This window comes from Pongo pygmaeus, chromosome X (assembly GCF_028885625.2).
Source record: "Pongo pygmaeus isolate AG05252 chromosome X, NHGRI_mPonPyg2-v2.0_pri, whole genome shotgun sequence".
In the NCBI taxonomy this organism is placed as follows: domain Eukaryota; kingdom Metazoa; phylum Chordata; class Mammalia; order Primates; family Hominidae; genus Pongo; species Pongo pygmaeus.
This window is the reverse complement of record NC_072396.2, coordinates 78,036,399-78,056,586: the sequence shown is the minus strand read 5'-3', so window position 1 is coordinate 78,056,586 and position 20,188 is coordinate 78,036,399. Positions and strand designations below refer to the sequence as shown.

The 20,188-nt window shown below is 39.4% G+C and overlaps 1 protein-coding gene across 1 annotated transcript in view; it reads left to right on the top strand.

Annotated features, from left to right (window-relative positions):
* Positions 1–20,188, top strand: part of NEXMIF (neurite extension and migration factor) — a 191,183-nt gene that overhangs the window by 121,018 nt on the left and 49,977 nt on the right. The window lies entirely within an intron of this gene.

The following is a 20,188-nucleotide window of genomic DNA, read 5'->3' as shown; positions in this document are numbered from 1 at the left end:
ACCTATTCATAATAAAAGCTCCTAGCAATCTAAGAATGGAGGGGAACTTCTTCAATTTGATAAAGGACATTTAGAAAAAAACCTACAGCTAAAAGTATACTGAATGGTGAGAAACTACATGCTTTCCCACTAAGACTGAGAACGAGACAAGGCTATCCACTCCTACCACTCCTATTCATCATTGTACTGGAAGTTCTAGCTAATTCAGTAAGACAAGGAAAAGAATGTCGGCATGGTGGCTCACGCCTGTATTCCCAGCACTTTGGGAAGCCAAGGTGGAAGAATCACTTGAGGCCAGGAGTTCAAGACCAGCCTGGCCAACATGGTGAAACCCCATTTCTACTAAAAATACAAAAATTAGCTGGGCATGGTGGCACGTGTCTGTAATCCCAGCTACTTGTGAGACTGAGGCAGGAGAATCGCTTGAACCTGGGAGACGGAGGTTGCAGTGAGCCAAGATGGCGCCACTGCACTCCAGCCCAGGCGATAAAGCAAGACTCCGTCTCAAAAAAAAAAAGGCTGAGCACTGTAGCATATGCCTATAGTCCCAGCTACTCAGGAGGCTGAGGCAGGAGTATTGCCTCAGTCCAGGAGTTTTTGGTATGATCACACTACTGCACTCCAGCTTAGATGAGAGTGAGATCCTCAAAACCAAAACAAAAGAAAAGAAAAACAATACCATTTACATTAGCATCCAAAAAAGGAAATACTTAGGTATAAATCTAACAAAATATGTACAAAATGTATATGAGGGAAACTACAAAACTCTGATGAAAAAAATCAAAGGAGATCTAAATAAATGGAGATATTTCATGTACATGGATAAAAAGACTCGATGTTGTCAAGATGTCACTTCTTCCCAACTTAGTCTTTAGATTCAACACAATCCAAATAAAAATCCCAGTAAGTTACTTTGTGGATATCAACAAAGTAATTCTAAAGCTTATATGGGCAGGTAAAAGATACAGAATATCCAACATAATGTTGAAGGGGAAAAACAAAATTGGAGGGCTGACACTATGCAATTATAAGACTTACTGTAAAGCAACAGTAATCAAAACATTGTGGAATTGGCAATAGACAAATAGATAATAGAACAGAATAGATACACAAATACAGTCAACTGATCTTCCACAAAGCGGCAAAGGCAATGCAATAAGGAAAAGATAGACTTTTCAACAAATAGTGCTGGGACAATTGGACAACCATATACAAATAAATGAATCAAGGCACAGACCTTACACCTTTCACAAAAATTAACATAAAAAGTATCACAGACCTAAATATAAAATTAAAACTATTAACCTACTAGAAGAAAACATAGGAGAAAATCTAGGTGATCTTGGGCTTGGTGATGACTTTTATTTTTAAAAATAGATTTTATTTTTTGGATTAGTTTTTGATTTACAAAAAAAAAATAAGCAGGCAGCACAGAGTTTCTATATACCCTGCACCTGGTTTCCCTTATAGTATGATAATTTGTTACAATTAAGGAACCAATATTGAAACATTATTATTAACTAATAGCTATAGAGTAGTCAGATTTCCTGAATTTTTTATAATTTCAACTTTTATTTCAGATTCAGAGGGTACATGTGCAAGTTTGTTACATGGGTATGTTGCATGATGCTGAGGTTTGGGATACAATTGTCTCATCACCCAGGTACTGAGCATAGTACCCAATAGTTAGTTTTTCAATCCTTGCCCCACTCCCTCCGTCCCACCTCTTATAGTCCCCAGTGTCTATTGTTGCCAGGTAATAACTTTTTAGATAAAACATCAAAGGCGTGATCCATGAAAGAAAAAAACGGTAAGTTGAACTTCATTTGAGTTTAAAACTTCTGCTCTGAGAAAAACACTGTTAAGAGAATAAAATAACAAATCACAGAGTGGGAAAAAATATTTGCAAATCACATATCTGATAAAGGACTGGTATCCAAAAAATATATAGAACTATTAAAGCTCAACAATAAGAAAACATGCAGCCCAATGAAAAATGGGCAAAAAAAACTTAATAGCCAAAGCAATCCTAAGCAAAAAGAGCAAAGCCAGAGGCATCACCTTTCCCAACTTCAAACTATACTACAAGGCTACAGTAACCAAAATAGCATGGTACTGATAAAGAAAACAACAACAAAAACAGACACATTGACCAATGGACCAGAATAGAGAGCCCAGAAATGAAGCCAAACACCTGTAATCTCTGATCTTTGACAAAGTCGACAAAAATAAGCAAAGGAGAAAAGACTCCCTATTCAATAAATGGTGCTTGGAAAACTGGCCACATGCAGAAGAATGAAACTGGACCCCTACCTATTACCACATACAAAAATTAACTCAAGATCTCAAACTACAAAAATCATAGAAGAAAACCTAGGAAAAACCCATGTCAACATCAGCACTGGAAAGGAATTTATGGTTAAGACCTCAAAAGCAATTGTAACAAAAACAAAAATTTACAAGTGGGACCTCATTAAACTAAAGAGCTTCTGCACAGCAAAAGAAACTATCAACAGAGTAAACAGACAGCCTACAGAATGGGAGAAAATATTTGCATACTATGCATCTGACAAAGGTCTAATTCAGAATCTATAAGGAACTCAAATCAACACGCAAAAAGCAAATAACCCATTAAAAAGTGGGCAAGGGAGGGGTGGAGCAAGATGGCCAAATAGAAGGCTTTACCAATCATTCCCTGCAACAAGGACACCAATTTAACGATTATGTACACACACACACACAAAGCACCTTCATAAGAACCAAAAATCAGGCGAGCTCTCACAGTATGTGGTTTTAACTTCATATTGATGAAAGAGGCACTGAAAAGGATAGGAAATACAGTCTTGAATTGCAGATATGACCCCTCCTCTATGTCCTGGCAGTAGCCATGGGGCATGAAGAATCTGGGGGTTTGAAAGAGGGAGAGCACAGCGATTGTGAGACATTGCGTTGAACTCAGTGCTTCCGCATCACAGCAGAAAGCAAAACCAGGCTGAATTCAGCTGATTCCCACCCACAGAGGGAGTATTTAAATTAATCCTAGTGAGAGGGGAATCGCACATCCTAGTGGTTGGAACCTGAGTTCCAGCAAGCCTCTGCAACACAGGCTAAAATGCCCTGGGGCTGTAAATAAACTTGAAAGGCAGTCTAGGTTACAAGGACTGCAACACCTAGGCGAATCCTTGTGCAGAACTGGGCTCAGAGCCAGTGGACTGGGCGGGGCACAAGACCTACTGAGACACCAGCTGGGGTGGTTAAGGAACTGCTTGCAACACCCCACCCTCAACCCCAGACTGCACAGTTTGTGGCTACAAAAGAGACCCATTCCGTCCACTTGAAGAGAGGAGAGGGAAGAGTGGGAAGGACTTTGTCTAGCATCTTGGATACCACCTGAGCCATAGCAGAATAAGGCACCAGGCAGAGTCATGAGGCACCTGGATGACATTTTGAAACACAACCTGGGCCAAAGGGAAACCTGCTGCCTTCAAGGGAAGTACACAATGCTGGCATGACCCATCACCTGCTCAGGAAAGAGCCCTTGGACCTTGAATAACCAGCAGCTATACCCAGGTACTATGCCATTGGCCTTGGATGAGAGTCTGAGACTAGCTGGCTTCAGGTAAGACTCAGTACATTCCCAGCTGTGGTGGCTATGGAAAGAGACTTCTTTTACTTGAGAAAAGTGGAAGGAAAAGTAATGCAGACTTTGTCTTGCACCTTAGGTGAGGCTTGCAAATACTATCTTATAACCCATTATTTTAAGCTGATTACAAGTTAACACTGCATAAACAAACAAATGAGCAAAAAGAAAACCAATAAAAACTCTATTCCTTAACTTCATCTCCCGAGTTTTTAACTTTTTGTTCTTTTATATCATATTGTACTATGTCTTCAAAAGTTGTTGTAGTTATTATTTTTTGATTTGCTCATTGTTAGTCTTCTACTTAAGAGTAATTTACACACCACGATTACAGTTCTATAATATCCTGTCTTTTTCTGTATACTTACTATTATCGGTGAGTTTTATACCTTCAGATGATTTATTCTTGCTCATTAGCACCCTTTTCTTTCTGATTGAAGTACTCCCTTTAGCATTTCTTATAGGAGAAATCTGGTGCTGATGAAATTCCTCAGCTTTTGTTTGTCTGGAAAGTCTTTATTTCTCCTTCGTGCTTGAAGGATATTTTCACCAGATACACTATTCTAGGGTAAAAGTGTGTGTTTTTTTTTTCCTTCAGCACTTTAAATATGTCTTGCCACTCTCTCTTGACCTGTAAGTTTTCCACTGAAAAGTCTGCTGCCACACTATTTGAGCTCCATTGTATGTTGTTTGTTTCTTTTCTGTTTCTGCTTTTAGGATCCTTTCTTTATCGTTGACCTTTCACAGTTTGATTATTATTTATTTATTTATTTTATTTGTTTTTTTTGAGATGGAGTCTCGCTATGTTGCCCAGGCTGGAGTGCAGTGGCGCAATCTCGGCTCACTGCAAGCTCCGCCTCCTGGGTTCACGTCGTTCTCCTGCCTCACCCTCCCAAGTAGCTGGGACTACAGGCGCCTGCCACCACGCCTGGCTACTTATTTATTTGTTTATTTATTTTTGTATTTTTAGAAGAGACAGGGTTTCACCGTGTTAGCCAGGATGGTCTCGATCTCCTGACCTCGTGATCCGCCCGCCTCAGCCTCCCAAAGTGCTGGGATTACAGGCGTGAGCCCAGCCCATAGTTTGATTATTAAATGCCTTGAGGTAGTCTTTGGGTCGAATATGCTTGGTCTTCTATAACCTTTTGCACTTAAATGTTGATATCTTTCTCCAGGTTTGGGAAGTTCTCGTTATTTTCCCTTTGAATAAGCTTTCTACCTCTATCTCTGTCTCTTCCTTCTCTTTAAGGCCAGCAACTCTTATATTTTTCCTTTCGAGGCTATTTTCTAGATCTTGTAAGTGTGCTTAATTGTTTTTCATTCTTTTTTCTTTTGTCTCCTCTGACTGTGTATTTTCAAATAGCCTGTCTTCGAGCTCACAAATTCTTCGTTCTGCTTGATCAATTCTGCTGTGAAAGAGTCTGATGCCTTCTTCAGTATGCCGGTTGCATTTTTCAGCTCCAGAATTTCTACTTTATTCTTTTTAATTATTTTAATATCTCTGTTAAATGTATCTGATAGAATTCTAAATTTCTTCTCTGTTAGCTTGAATTTATTTGCATTTCCTCAAAACAGCTATTTTGAATTCTCTGTGTGAAAGGTCACATATCACTGTTGCTCCAGCATTGGTCCCTGGTGCCTTATTTAGTTCATTTGGTGTGGTTATGTTTTCCTGGATGGTCTTGATATTTGTAGATGTTCATCTGTGAACATTGAAGAGTTGTATATTTATTGTAGTCTTCGCAGTCTGGGTTTGTTTGTACCTGTCCTTCTTGGAAAGGCTTTCGAGATATTCAAAAGGACTTAGGTGTTGTCACCTAAGCTCTATCTGCTTTAGGAGACACCCCAAGCCCAATAATTCTGTGGCTTTTGCAGACTCTTAGAAGTACAGCCTTGGTGATCTTGAATAAGAATCTGAAAGAATTCTCTGGATTATTAAGCAGAAACTCTTGTTCTCTTCCCTTACTTTCTCCCAAACAAACAGACACTCTCTCTGTTCTGAGCCACGTGGAGCTGGGGGTAGACTGACACAAGCACCCCGTGTGATCACCACCACTAGGACTGTGCCGGGTCAGATCTGAAGCCAGCACAACACTGGGTCTTACACAAGGCCTGCTGTAACCACTCCCTGGCTACCACCTATGTTCAGAGTACCTGGGACTCCACAATCAATAGGTGGCAAAAGCACCCAGGCCTGTGTCCTTCCCTTCAGGGTGGCGAGCTCCCCACAGGACCCAGGCAGGTCCAGAGGTGCTGTACAGGTGCCAGGGACTAGAGTCAAACACCTTAGAAGTCTGCCTGGTGTTCTGTTGTTGCGGCTGAGCTGGCACTCAAATCACAAGATGCAGTTCTTCCCACTCTTCCCTCCCATTTCCACAGGCAGAAGAGCCTCACCCCATGGCCACCACAACCACAGGCCCACAGGGAGTACTGCCAGACTAGCGCCAATGTTCCCTTAAGGCCCAAGGGCTCTTCAGTCAGCTTGTGGTGAATACTGCCTGGTTTTAGACTCTCCTTTCAGGGCAGTGGGCTCTGCTCTGGCCCAGTGCAGGTCCAGAAATGTCATCCAAGAGCCAGAGCCTGTAATTGGTGACCCTGATAGTTGGCTTGATGCTCTATACCCCTGTGGACAAGATGGTACCTGAGGTGCAAGACAAAGTCCGCTTTACTTTTCCCTTTGCTTTTGTCAGGCAGGAGTCTTGCCCTGCAGCCACCAAAGCTGGGAATGTGATGAGTCTCTCCTGAAGCCAGCAAGTCTCAGAGACTCATCAAGACCTTCAATGTAGTACCAGGGTAACTCAAGGGCTCTTCGGTTAGCAGCTGATGAATGCCACCAGGACTGGGTTCTTCCTTTCAAGGCAGCATTTTCCCTTCTGGCCCAGGTTGTGTCTAGAAATGTCATCCACCATCTTGCTCTGCCCCATCCTCGGTGTGGCCATTTTGGAAGGCAGTTTGACAGTTTCTTACAAAGCTTATCATACTCTTACCATATGATCCAGTAATCATGCTACTTGTATTTATCCAAATGAGTTGAAAACTTGCATCCACAAAAAACCTGCACGAGTGTTTATAGTAGCATTATTCATAATTGCTCAAACTTCTAAGCAACCGTGATGTCTTCCAATAGGTGAATTGATAAATACACTGTTACATCCATGCAATGAAATATTATTCAGCACTAAAAAGAAATGAGCTATCAAGCCACAAAAAGACATGGAGAAACTTGAAATGCGTATTGCTACATGAAAGAAGCCAATCTGAAAGGCTACATAATGTATGATTCCGACTATACGACATTCTGGAAAAGGCAAAACTATGGTGACAATAAAAGATTCAGTGGTTACCAGGTGTTTTGGGGAAAGAGAGAGGGATGAGTAGGTGGAGCACAGAGCATTTTTAGGGCAGTGTAACTATTCTGTATGATGCTGTAATAGTGGATACATATCATTATGCATTCCTCAAAACCCATAGAATGTTCAACACAAAGAGTGAGTCTTAATATAAACTATAGACTTTAGTTAACAGTCTATCAACATTAGTTTGGGGTGAGGGAAAAGAAAAAAATTACTAAATAAATAAAATTTAGTAATAACTTCACTAAATAAGTTCTATTGTATGGCCTATCTATACAATAGAATATATTTTTAATTTTAATTTTTTACAAATAGAATATTGTGCAGATATTAAAAAAGGATGATACATTATGGAAAGACAAAACTATAGGGACAGAAAACAGGTTAGTTGTTACTTAAGAACTAGGGGAGGGATTGACTACAAAGGGGTAGCTTGAGGGAATTTTTGGGATCACGGAACTGTTCTGAATTGTGATTATGGAGTGATTATCCCACTGCATGTGTCTGTAAAAACTCATAGAACTGTACAATAAAAAATTATTTTTACGATGCATAATTTTTAAAGTAAATAAAAATAGGATGGGGAATTTTAAAAAGCTTTTTATAAAAAAAAAAAAAAAAGCTAGTAATAGCCTTCCAATTGTGAAAGTTCTCACAGCACGCAAGGGCATTATTTTCAGTTAACAAATGTTTCACTTAGACTCAGATTACTCAGGATAGAAGGGTCCTTCAAGATCACTAAAGCCCCCACATGCACCCTCATTTTACAGAGGGAGAAACAGGCCCAGAAAGAAGGGAGTTTCCCAAGGTTACATGCAAATTAGTGGATACTTTGTGTAGTTTCAGTCTTTTGACATTTATTGAGAATTATTATGTGGCCTAACATATATGGCTTGTCTTGGAGAATGTGTATTCTGCTGCTGTTGGGTCTGGTGTTCTCTGTATGTCTGTTAGGTCTTATTGGTGTTTAGGTTCTCTATTTTCTCATTGATCTTGTATTTAGTTGTTCTATCATTAAAAGTGGGGTTTTGAAGTCTCCAGCTATTATTATAGAAATGCCTATTTCTCCCTTCAATTCTATGAGTTTTTGCTTCATATATTTTGGGCCTCTCTTGTTAGGTACTTAACAAGAGAGGTGTTTATAATTATTATGTCTTCTTGATGAATTGACTCTTTTATCAATGTATAATGTTCCTGGATGGGCACAGTGGCTCATGCCTGTAATCCCAGCACTTTGGGAGGCTGAGGCAGGAGTATCCCTTGAGCCCAGGAGGTCGAGGTTGCAGTGAGCCATGATCGTGCCAGTGCACTCCAGCCTGGGCAACAGAGCAAGACCTTGTCTCCAAAAAGAAAAATGTTCTGTTACTTGGTTTTGAGAGTTCATTATTGTTCATTATTTGAGCTAGATCCCTCAATTTGAGGAAGTATGTATTTGTTTGTGTATATGTGCATGCATGCATGTGCTGCTGACCAGTGTGGTAAATAGCGTGGGGCTACTCTACTTGGTCTTTAATTCCATGGAAAATGAGAAACCTTTTTTTAATTTTTAATTTTATTTATTTATGTATGTATGTATTTCTTTCTTTATTTTGCCGGCAGCTCTAAAACCAGCACAAATTAGGATCATAAGCTCCCTATTCTAATAAGATCTTATCGTTGAGAATGAGTCAGGGGACTCGCTGTGAAGGAGACCAGGTCTTTATTGAGGCCTTTGTGAAAATCTCTGCTACACACAGATAACAGTTGAAATCCAATTTACTTCACACTCAACAGGAAGTCTTAGTTTTATTGACTCAACAACTAGTCAATAAAATTAAAAAGCATTAGTGGCCAGGTGTGATGGCTCATGCCTGTAATTCCAGCACTTTGGGAGGCTGAGGTGGGAGGATCACTTGAGGCCAGGGGTTCAAGACCAGCCTAGGCAACATGGCAAGACCCCCTCCCTACAAAAATAAAAAATAAAGCAGTACCAATTTGAGAATTTTCTTCATTGTTCCCTTGTTTTACTGTCATCTTTTTTTTTTACTTTATTCCTTTTTCTTTCTCTGGTTTTTCTCCAACTGTTCTATTTTCCCTGTTTTCTTTACATCTTTCCTTTTTTCTTCTCTACTTCCCCTTCTCTTTACCCTTTCCTCCCATGTATCTTTCTCTCTGATTTCTCCTTTTCTGTATTATTCTCTTTACCCTGTGACTGTTGCATTACTGGACACTGGCAGTGAGACTAAATATTTTAAGTTAGCATCAATAAGGATATGTTAATAGAAGACATAACTATAATTTTGTTTCTTTGTGGGAGAAATATACACATTAAAATAAAAGGCCTATACTCTATTGCCATCTAATTGGAGCTTCTGTGCTGGCAGAAAATGCACTGGAAAAAAGTAAACTAAAACTACTTGATAAGAAAAGCATAGTAGCTAGGCCCAAATGTCCACCTTGCTCTTTATTAGAATTATCTAAATACAAAGATGAAAGCAAGACTCTTCTCCAAGAAACAATCTCTGCAAAAAGCCCCTTTGGCATCAAAGCTGTGAACTTTACGGGAAAGCCAGAGTTTCTCAGGTTGTGTGCCATATGGATAGTTTGGCCTATTATGAATTTTGATTGAGAGAAGAATGCAATATAAAAGCAGCTATTGGGTTTAAGCACAGCTAAGTGTGGTGTTTGCAGTGATAGTCTTGAGTGCCTTTCTGAGTTAGGCACTCTTGTATTATTTTGTTTTAGTTTTTTGTTTTGTTTTGGTTTTTGGCGTTTTTGAGACAGGATTTCACTCTATCACCCCAGCTGTAGTGCAGTGGTGTGACCATAGCTTACTGCAGACTCAACCTCTCTGGCTCAAGTGATCCTCCTGCCTCAGCCTCCCCAAGTAGCTGGGACTACAGGTGCATGCCACCACTCCCGGCTAATTTTTTAAAAATTTTTGTAGAGATGGGGTTTTCTTGTGTTGCCCAGGCTGGTCCCAAACTACTGGGCTCAAGTGATTCTCCTGCCTTGGCCTCCCAGAGTGCTGGGATTACTGGCGGGAGCCCACGGGCCCGACCAGACACTCCTTAATTCTCTTGCAGGCTGATAAGTTTTGGAAATCTCCACTGAATTTAAGGTTTATTTTCACCTCTGTTATTTTAATCTTACTTTAGGCTGTAGACAGCTGGAATGGGCTAGAAGACTTTTGGTGGTTTAAATCTTTTACAAGATTGTAATCTAGCCCTTTCGTTTTGATGTTAGTGTACTGTGTGTGAGTATACATATTTATCACACACAGTCACTGTCTTTGAAAGCGAGGGTGCATATCTTTCTCAGCCGTCTCTTTCTTGTAAAGCCATTGAAGTAATGCCAAGGTCTGAAGAAAGTACATTCTGGTTCCAGGAAGTCAAAGGTTATTTCCTTGAAGGATTTGGCCTAACTAAAGACCTTCGAGAGTAGGGAGTAATAATAATGTAATTGTCCTGAGTGGCCCCAATTATCCTCTGGGAAGTAGGCATTACTCCTGACTATCACCTCCCTGTATCTGGTAAACAGAGTGAGTGACATTTTTTTTCAACTTTTAAGTTCCGGTATACATGTGCAGGATGTGCAGGTTTGTTACATATTTAAACAAATGCCATAATGGTTTGCTGAACAGATCAACCTCTCACCTAGGTATTAAACCCAGCATCCATTAGCTATTCTTCCTGATGCTCTCACTCCCTCAAGAATGGCATTTTGAAGGCACTTGGGTTTACTGGCAATGTGTCCTTGCTTAGCCAGTGTGGCTGGATGGCCAGGGCTTGACAAGAAGTAACATATCTTGACCATAGAAATTCAAGTTTTGGTTCACTTTCTGTTCTTCTTAAACCCCACCTTTAGATTGGCTTTCACATTGCCCTCATTTCCCGGAGAACACTGAATACTTCCCAGGAAAAGAGGCTTATGCCATGCACAGTTCCGTCCTTCTTCTTACTGAACCCATCTCTCTGGGATTGCTGGTGATTGGAATTCACATGGAACATTCTCCTTTGAGCTTGGTAAAGCAGCTGGTTTTGTTAAGAAAACCCAAGAAAAGCTTTGGCCTCTGTTCCCACCTCCCACACAGCCAAAAAGAAGCCCAGTCTAGGTAGAGCTGAAAGGGCATTTGAACACCATCTAGTTCCACTCCTCATGGTACAGATGGAAAATTCAAGCCCGAAGTTGAAAAAAGGAACTTGCTTAAGGTCACACAGTTAGATAATGGTTACCTTCTGACTTCAGAAGACTGTTCTTCCTCCCTAGTTGTATGTTAAGGAGGAATCTGACAGACATCTGTTTAAACTATTAACTCTGTGTGTGTGTGTGTGTGTGTGTGTGTGTGTGTGTGTGTGAACATGGTTTAATTTTTAAACTTTATTTGGGATGACTTTTGTACTTACAGAAAAGTTACAAAGCTAGTACAAAGAGTTCCAATATACCGTTTGCCCAGTTTCCCCTAATGTTATCATCTGTACATTACTATGGTACATTTGTAAAAACTAAGAAATCAACACTGGTATATTACTATTAACTGAACTCCAGACTTCATTCAGATTTCACCAGTTTTTCCATTAATTATCATTTTTCTAAAATATCAGGATCCAATCCAAGATAATACATTGCATTTAATCATCATGTGTCCTTAGTCTTCTCTGGTCTGTGGCAGTTTCTCTGCTTTTCCATAACGTTAAGATTTTTAAGAGTACTATTCAGAGATTCAACTTCTTCCTGGTTTAGTCTTGGGAGGGTGTATGTGTCGAGGAATTTATCCATTTCTTCTAGATTTTCTAGTTTATTTGTGTAGAGGTGTTTGTAATATTCTCTGATGGTGGTTTGTATTTCTGTGGGATCGGTGGTGATATCCCCTTTATCATTTTTTATTGCGTCTATTTGATTCTTCTCTCTTTTCTTCTTTATTAGTCTTGCTAGCGGTCTATCAATTTTGTTGATCCTTTCAAAAAACCAGCTCCTGGATTCATTAATTTTTTGAAGGGATTTTTTGTGTCTCTATTTCCTTCAGTTCTGCTCTGATTTTAGTTATTTCTTGCCTTCTGCTAGCTTTTGAATGTGTTTGCTCTTGCTTTTCTAGTTCTTTTAATTGTGATGTTAGGGTGTCAATTTTGGATCTTTGCTGCTTTCTCTTGTGGGCATTTAGTGCTATAAATTTCCCTCTACACACTGTTTTGAATGTGTCCCAGAGATTGTGGTATGTTGTGTCTTTGTTCTGGTTGGTTTCAAAGGACATCTCTATTTCTGCCTTCATTTCGTTATGTACCCAGTAGTCATTCAGGAGCAGGTTGTTCAGTTTCCATGTAGTTGAGCGGTTTTGAGTGAGTTTCTTAATCCTGAGTTCTAGTTTGATTGCACTGTGGTCTGAGAGACAGTTTGTTGTAATTTCTGTTCTTTTACATTTGCTGAGGAGAGCTTTACTTCCAACTATGTGGTCAATTTTGGAATAGGTGTGGTGTGGTGTGGTCAGGTATTTTGCAGAATGTCCCTCAATTTGTGGTAGTTTGATGTTTTTCTTATGATTGCACTGGAGTTATAGATTTTAGAGAAGAATCCCACAGAGGTAAAGTTCCATTTTCATTACATTATTTCAAGGCACACATAATAGCCTTTAACAAGACATCACTACTAATTATCACTATTTAACTTTGGTCATTTGGTTAAGGTTGTGTTTGCCATGTTTTTGCAATGTAAAGCAACTACTTTTTCCTTTTTCATTCTCTATTCTTTGGAAGTAAGTCCAGCCCACATCCAAGCTCTACCTCCTTGAAAGGGGAGTATCTACATACATTATTTAGAATTCTTCTGTTAGGACGATCTGTCTTTTCTCCACCATTTATGCATTTATTTGATCATTTATTTATGCTGTATATGTGGGCTAATATTTATTTATTTTATACTTTGGGCTTTAATCCGATACTACCTTATCTATTTTGTTACTCAAATGCTCCTGCTTTAGCCATTAGGAATTATTTCAGGTTGGTTCCTGTGTCCCTTTAAACACATGCCGTCTTCCTTTTATCTTTTTAGTACTTGCTAATTTTCTAGTACTACAAGATACTCCAGGCTCATCTTGTATTTTCCCTGACCTAGCCCTAGAATGAACCATTTATCCAAATAACTCTGGTTCCTTTTATTGGAAAATGGTATTTAGAAACCAAGATCTAGGAGTGATCATTGTTACCAAGCTATCATTGCTTCCAGACTTTCTCAGTGGACATAACTGGGTAATATATGTTTATGTACTAACCTTTGTATACGTATATATCTATAATCATTTGTGTGTCTATCCATTGTGTTTGTGTGTATATATATATATATATAAAGCTAAACATGAGTTTATATTGATGTCTCTAACTCTAATCCAATACTACAGTGTTCATTCTAGCCTTCCTTTCTTTTTATCTGTAACTTCCCCCTATAACAATGACAAACTTAGCTTCCACTACCCACCATCCATTTACTTACTTGTTCAAACCCAGTACATTCAAACCAGTCTCACAATTGTTCATCTATACCACCATGACAACAGCTTTATCAACTACAGTACAGTGTTTATGTATGGTTAGTTGTCTTTTATCTTTATAGTTTCTAGCTAAAACACAATTTTTCAAAGTTAAATCAGCTTCGCACCCCCTTCCTCAGTGCACTTATGTCACACATTTGTAATATAGTTAGATTCATTTGTCACAGTCTGCATTCCATCCTGGGATTCTCTGACATCTGGTTGATGTTTGAATTTGCATATGTTAAGGCTCATTCTTTGTAAATTACAGGTCTATAGGTTTTGACAAATGCATAATGTCATGTGCTTACCACCCCAATACCATACAGAAGAGTTCCATCACTCTCAAAATTCCTCTGTGAATCCCCTTTGTTATCAACCAGTTCCCCACCCCTAACACTCAGAAACTACTGATAAGTATCCCATCCCTATAGTTTTATATTTTCCAGAGTGTCATATGAATGGAATAATACAATATGTAGACTTTGGGTATGGCTTCTGTCTCCTAGCAAAATGCGTTTAAGACTCATTCATGTTGTGTGAATCAATAGCTCCTTTTATGTAAGTAGTTCCTTTTAATCACTGAATAGTATTCCATTGTAAGAATACTTGTTTATCCATTCTCTTGTTGAAAGACATCTTGATTGTTTTTAGCTTCGAGAAATTATGAATAAAGTTGCTAGAAACATCCACAAGCAGGTTTTTGTGTGGATGTAAATTTTCAATTCACTTGGGTAAATACCTAGAAGTGTATTTGCTGTATCATATGGTAGGTCTAACTTTTAACACAATTCCTTTCTAAGAAGTCTGGGTTGAGTATGTATGTATGGTGCAGTAGAATATCTGTTCCTGAGCTGGACTGAAATAGTGATCACTCTCATACCATATTCCATGTGGATGGAAAATAGAATATCAATGGGATGTCTTCTTCTCCTACCTGGAAGATGAAGTTTCTGCAAATGACCATTAGATGGCGGGGTACTTGCTGGCACTCTGAGAGCTGGAAGTCTGGGAGATTGTGGGAGACTGTGAAAATTATATCACTCTACACCCTTCCCTTTTCTTGGCAAAGGGATATTCTAGCCACACTCAGGAAATAAAATACATGATTTCTGACTCCTAGCATGTACCTTTATACTGCTTCAGGAAGTTAGGCTTGGGTTTCATGTTGGCAAGTATCCCAACAGCTAAATTTGTGTAATGGTAAACTTTAGGTTAGATAATGAGTTTTGACCTGAAATGGGGTAAGCAACATCATGTCATGTTTTTGCCCCTTGCTGACCTCATTGCAAAGTAAAAGAAGCATAGAACCTTGATTCCTGGGTTCTAATGCCAGCCATCTATTGTCCCAACTCTCTTGGCCTCATATTCATCATCTGTAAAATAAGGATAATACCTGCCCATTCATGCTCACAGGGCTGTTGTCAGAGATCAACCTAAGATACATAATGTGAAATATATTGAAGGACTTTATAAGTTTAACATCATACAAATGTGAATGATTAATTATTAATTATCAAACCAAATAGAATATGAAATACTATTCATATTAGGTGGCATCATACATTAATAAATCTGACTTAAAAATACAATCTGTTTACCTTGATCAGAAGAGGTAGATATTTAGTCTCTGAAGTGATGCAGTATTTTCCTCAGAACTTAGTGGGTGGGTAATTTATTATTATCTACTTATTTAATTTTTGGTGTAGCAGTTACAGAAAATACTTGATTCCAGATTGAAATGATTTTATAGGGTAGTTCCTCACCCTCATAAAATCCACATTATTTCAGTTTACCAAGTAAATACTGGCACATTCAGTAGATATTACTATTTTGGGTTCCAACTGGTACTCATGATTGACTCTGGTGCTCTGGATCCAGATCCTTTGGTATGTACCAGGGGACAGCAAACCTCAATTATAGAGGTGGCTTTACCTTTACCCTAGAAATCATCTGCAGTTACTCTGGTTCAAAGCTTAAAGGAAGGTTTGAAGAGTGTACTTTCAAGGTTTGAGGAGTATATTCTCTCTTCCCAGTGGTGCAGAAACCAATAATCATCAAAACATTGTCACCATAACTGTTGTCAGGTTTTTTCCAACCTTGCCCTTGCAGCTCAGCACAGCTCTCTCACCCAAAGAGGTAAGCTGGGGAAAACAGAATCTACTCATTGTAATCTTTTCAGCTTATTTATCTGCATTTAGAAAGTCTCAACCCTCTGGGCTCCCCTGCCTGTCAGTGTCAAAAAGAAAGGCCCCATGTGTATGTGTGGGCCTGTATGTAAGAAGTAAGGCTTGAAGGCATCCTTGGCATCTGTCATGTGACACATGCAGTGGTTTGTAATACAGTCAGGGAATCATAGGATATGACCTGAGGTGGGAGGTCCAGTTTCTACCCTTCATTTTACAATTGGGGAAACTGAAACCCAGACCAAAAAGTAATAACTAATTAGCTATGTAGGTCTTGCTTTATTATTACTGGTCATGGAGAGTGCATCTCAACAGTAGCCAAAGAAGGTATTGATCAAGTAGAGAAGGGACACTGTCATTCCCGTAGCGTCAATCTTTCTTTTTTTTTTCTTTTTTCTTTTGAGACGGAGTCTCGCTCTGTTACCCAGGCTAGAGTACAGTGGCGCGATCTTGGCTCACCACAACCTCCGCCTCCTGGGTTCACGCCATTCTCCTACCTCAGCCTCCTGAGTAGCTGTGACTACAGGCACCCACCACCACGCCCGGCTAATTTTTTTTGTTTTGTTTTGTTTTTTTGGTAGAGACAGGGTTTCACCGTGTTAGCCAGGATGGTCTCGATCTCCTGACCTCGTGATCCGCCCACCTCAGCCTCCCAAAATGCTGGGATTACAGGCGTGAGCCACCGTGCCCGGCCCATAGCTTCAATCTTTATTTTTCTCCAGTGGAAGGGGCTTAGCCTCACTGAAAACAGTTGATGTAATGTAGGGCATGGGAGGGACTAGTGATAGGTGTGTGTGTGTGTGTGTACAGCCTTGTTTTCAGTTACCTACTTCTCTTTGGCCTCTAAATTCTACGTATTTTCCCCTTCTCCTGTCAGAATCATTTAGTAAATATGTGCCTTTTTGAGTTTGTAAGTGGAGGCTAGGTTAAAGAGTGTCCTTAGTTTAGGAATGTCGTGTGCTCATTTGGCTAGGTGTGTGGTGATTGTGTGTGGGGGAATGTGCTGGATTCAGAATAGTAATAGTTCCTCAAAACTGGAGCTTTTTAATGAGGGAGAATGGTCTACCTTTTTTCTTGCAGAGCTCAGTTTTATTAATGTGATATGCTGTGTGCTAGTCTGTGCCAGAAAGTATCTCTATGAGTAATTGATCTGCCTCTTCTTCCTTTCTCTTTAGATATTCCTTTCCATGTATGATAAAAACCAATCTTGGTGTGTTTATCTCTTGTTTAAGCACTTTATCAAGGGATTTTTCTAGTTTTTGAAAAGACAACTTGTATACCCACCCTCCACACTACACTGTACAACCAACCCAACATTCTCTGCATAGACAAACAATCTTCTTTTCTGTGTGATATAAATCTATGAAAACTCCCACACATTATAGTACAACTGGACTTGCTGATTCCAAACTCTGAGCAGAAAGACCCTCTAGGAAGCCATTGCCAAGGATAAGACGACTGATTGCTATACTGGCAGGTGCCTGCCCATTTCCCTCGCTCAGTGGAAAATCTGGCCCACCATGACAAAAAATAGCTCATCCCAGGGCCTTGAAACCCACCGAATGAGATTTTAGTGTTGGGGATAAAAGCAAGGCTGTAGACTAACTCATTCATTTGCTTTAGTTTTCTCTATAAAATATAAAACATATATTTCATAAACACCAAATTTCATGAAAGGGGATTTATTTCATAAGTTTTGTCTATTACCTTATCTAAGCACAGTCTCTTCCTCTACCATTCTCAGGACATATGGCTTAGTCAGACAGACTACACAGATGAATGCAGAGTGTTGAGTGACAAAGCCAGCCCTTTAGGCGTTTGGAGCACAGCAAGGTTATGTTGGCAAGGCCAGGTCAGACAAGGCTATAAACTTTGCCTTTCATCTTTACCCTAATAATGCCACTGAACAAACCCAACCAGGATCTTTCTCAAATCCACGTGTACAGTTTTTATTTGTCAGAGACTAAGCAGAATGCCTGGGGGAAGGCATGCATAATAGAACTAATCATTCTTTCTTTAAAGTGTAATTTTCCTTGCCTATGCATTCTTGTAGAGTTTCAGTAGAGCCCTGGACACCCTAAGATAGAAGTGAACTATGCAAAGGGGGAATGAGTGGAGATAACTTGAATAAATTTTGTATTTTTTTTTTTAGTTTTACATCCTCCTTTTTTTCATATGGACTTTAGACATACAGTTAATGTCTATCAGAGCTGAAAGGTACCTCTGATACCATTTTATCTACCCCTTAACCACAAAAAAAGATTATATAGGGAGCAGTTCAGTATAGTAGAAAGAACATGGGATTTGGAAAGAATAACTGAATTCTACTTCCAGCTCAAGCCATTTGATCTCAGTTTCTTTATATGTAAAATGAAGGTGGTAATCCTCATAATGACATTGTAAAGCAGTGTACTGGTGGCCCCCAATACCATCCCCAGGTTCACTGATTTGCTAGAAAGACTCACAGGACTCATAAATTGTTACAGTCAGGCTACAGTTTATTATATCAAAAGGATAGAAAGCAGGATCAATAATGGGAAAACATACATCAGTCAGAGACTGGAGGATACCAGGTGCAAACTTCCAAGAGTCTTCTCCCAATAGAGTCACACATGTTGTGCTTAATCCTCCAACAATTAAGTTCAGAAACATATGCAAAGTGTTTTCTGCCAGGGAAGCTTACTTGAGCCTGAAACTCCAGGATTTTTATTGGGGTAACTAGTGACTGAAACTCCATATCCTTTGGAAAGAAGGCATGCATTCACCATAAATCATATTTTTTGCACAAGATACCTAGACAGGCTGTTACAGCATGATTGAAAGGGCATACACAATGCCCTTATCAGTTACTAGAATAGAGAACATTCTAAGACCTCAGTTCCCAGGAGCTGGCCAAGGACCAGTCACACAAGTGGGCCCTTCTAAAAATGTATACAATTTGAGCAACTCAAGACTGCTGGGTTAACTTTCTTTCACAGATAGGTATTAAATTATTGTATGTGTGTATATATATAAAATATTGCATATACATACACATAGTATAAAGCAGTACATTAAATGTGAGGGATTATTATACATATGAGTAAAGAGAGCTAGAGCTATTCTGGGGTGTGATTAAGTGCAGTAAGAATGGAAGTATCTAAGACAACTCTCCAGGGCAATGAATGGGGAAGCTGTAAACAATCCCACTGAGGATTTTATTTTTCTCTATGATTAGAGATAATTTCATCACCACTACCATTCTGTCCCTCATCAGTTTCACATTGTACTTTCTTATCATAGCTATATATTTCTTGGGGTTTTTGCATAAGCCAAATTGTTTCACTACACACTGTGGAGTTTTGGCAAGGATGTGATCCTCTTAAGGAAAGTACAGAATTGAGCCTTTGGAGAAGGCATAGACAGGTGCTTCCTAGAAAACCCTGAGCAAGTCCCAATGAAAGACTATGGTTAATTATACTATAGTCGTGGTAACTAATACCAACAGTGAATTTTAGTCTGAATTGAATTGAAGTGAATTTACGTGAACCTAAATACTATTGAAATATGAATTTGAGCTAAATACTGCACTAGATGCCCAGCCTAGCCCGATCATTTTATAAAAATTTGCCCTCTAAGAATGACGGAAATGACTATAGAAAGGAAGCTCAGGCATTGTATGCTAGGATGTGGAAGGGAACATCCTGAGGAGGTGCACATACTCATACCTAAAACTGCTGAAAGCATTTGCCAAGGGTAGCCTGTACTGCCTGAACTCAGGTGGTAATGGCACCAAGTAGACTGGAGAACAGCTTGAGAAAGTGGGCATATCTTACAGATGGACAATAAACCTCCTGATGGAACTTTGGTAATGGAGTATTTGTTAATAGCATTTTAGCTGCTGTAAGCCTCTTCGTCTGCTTTATACCCCCAGAGCTGCTGTAGCTCTCCCCAAACTCATGAACGGGGCCTAAGGCAGCTGCCTTTATTCTGCATGTAAGCTAGAGCTGGCTCATTTGTCTACCTGGTATGTTCTTTGACCCTTTACGTTGGAGCCATGTCAATGGTTCTCCTCAAATTGACCCTCTGCTGCCAGACTTTATTGAGCCCTATCTGAGACTTTTTCTGAGCCCTCTGCTCCAGGTGGCCCTAAAAACTTCATATACAATGTAATGTAGGCTCTTTAATGTGCTAGGAGCAAATGACAGAGATTAAATGGTGGCCCTGCCATCAAGGGAACTCATTGCTTCTTTTGAAATAAAGTATTTGGCAGGTTTTGCCTAGAATTGAGGGATTGAATCACTCCTTTCCCTACCTTATCTTTTCTTAAAACAGCTCCTACACTTCACCCCATTTAAAATACTAGCCCTTGCATTTGTATCACATTCTATACTTTTCTAACACTTTCTTATTATTTTATTCTTACATATTTTCATTCATGCTCCAAGGCCAAGCTCAGATGCTATTTTCTACAGAGAGATTAATTTTAACTTCCTCTGACCTCTTAAGGAACTTTCCATGATGCTCTCAT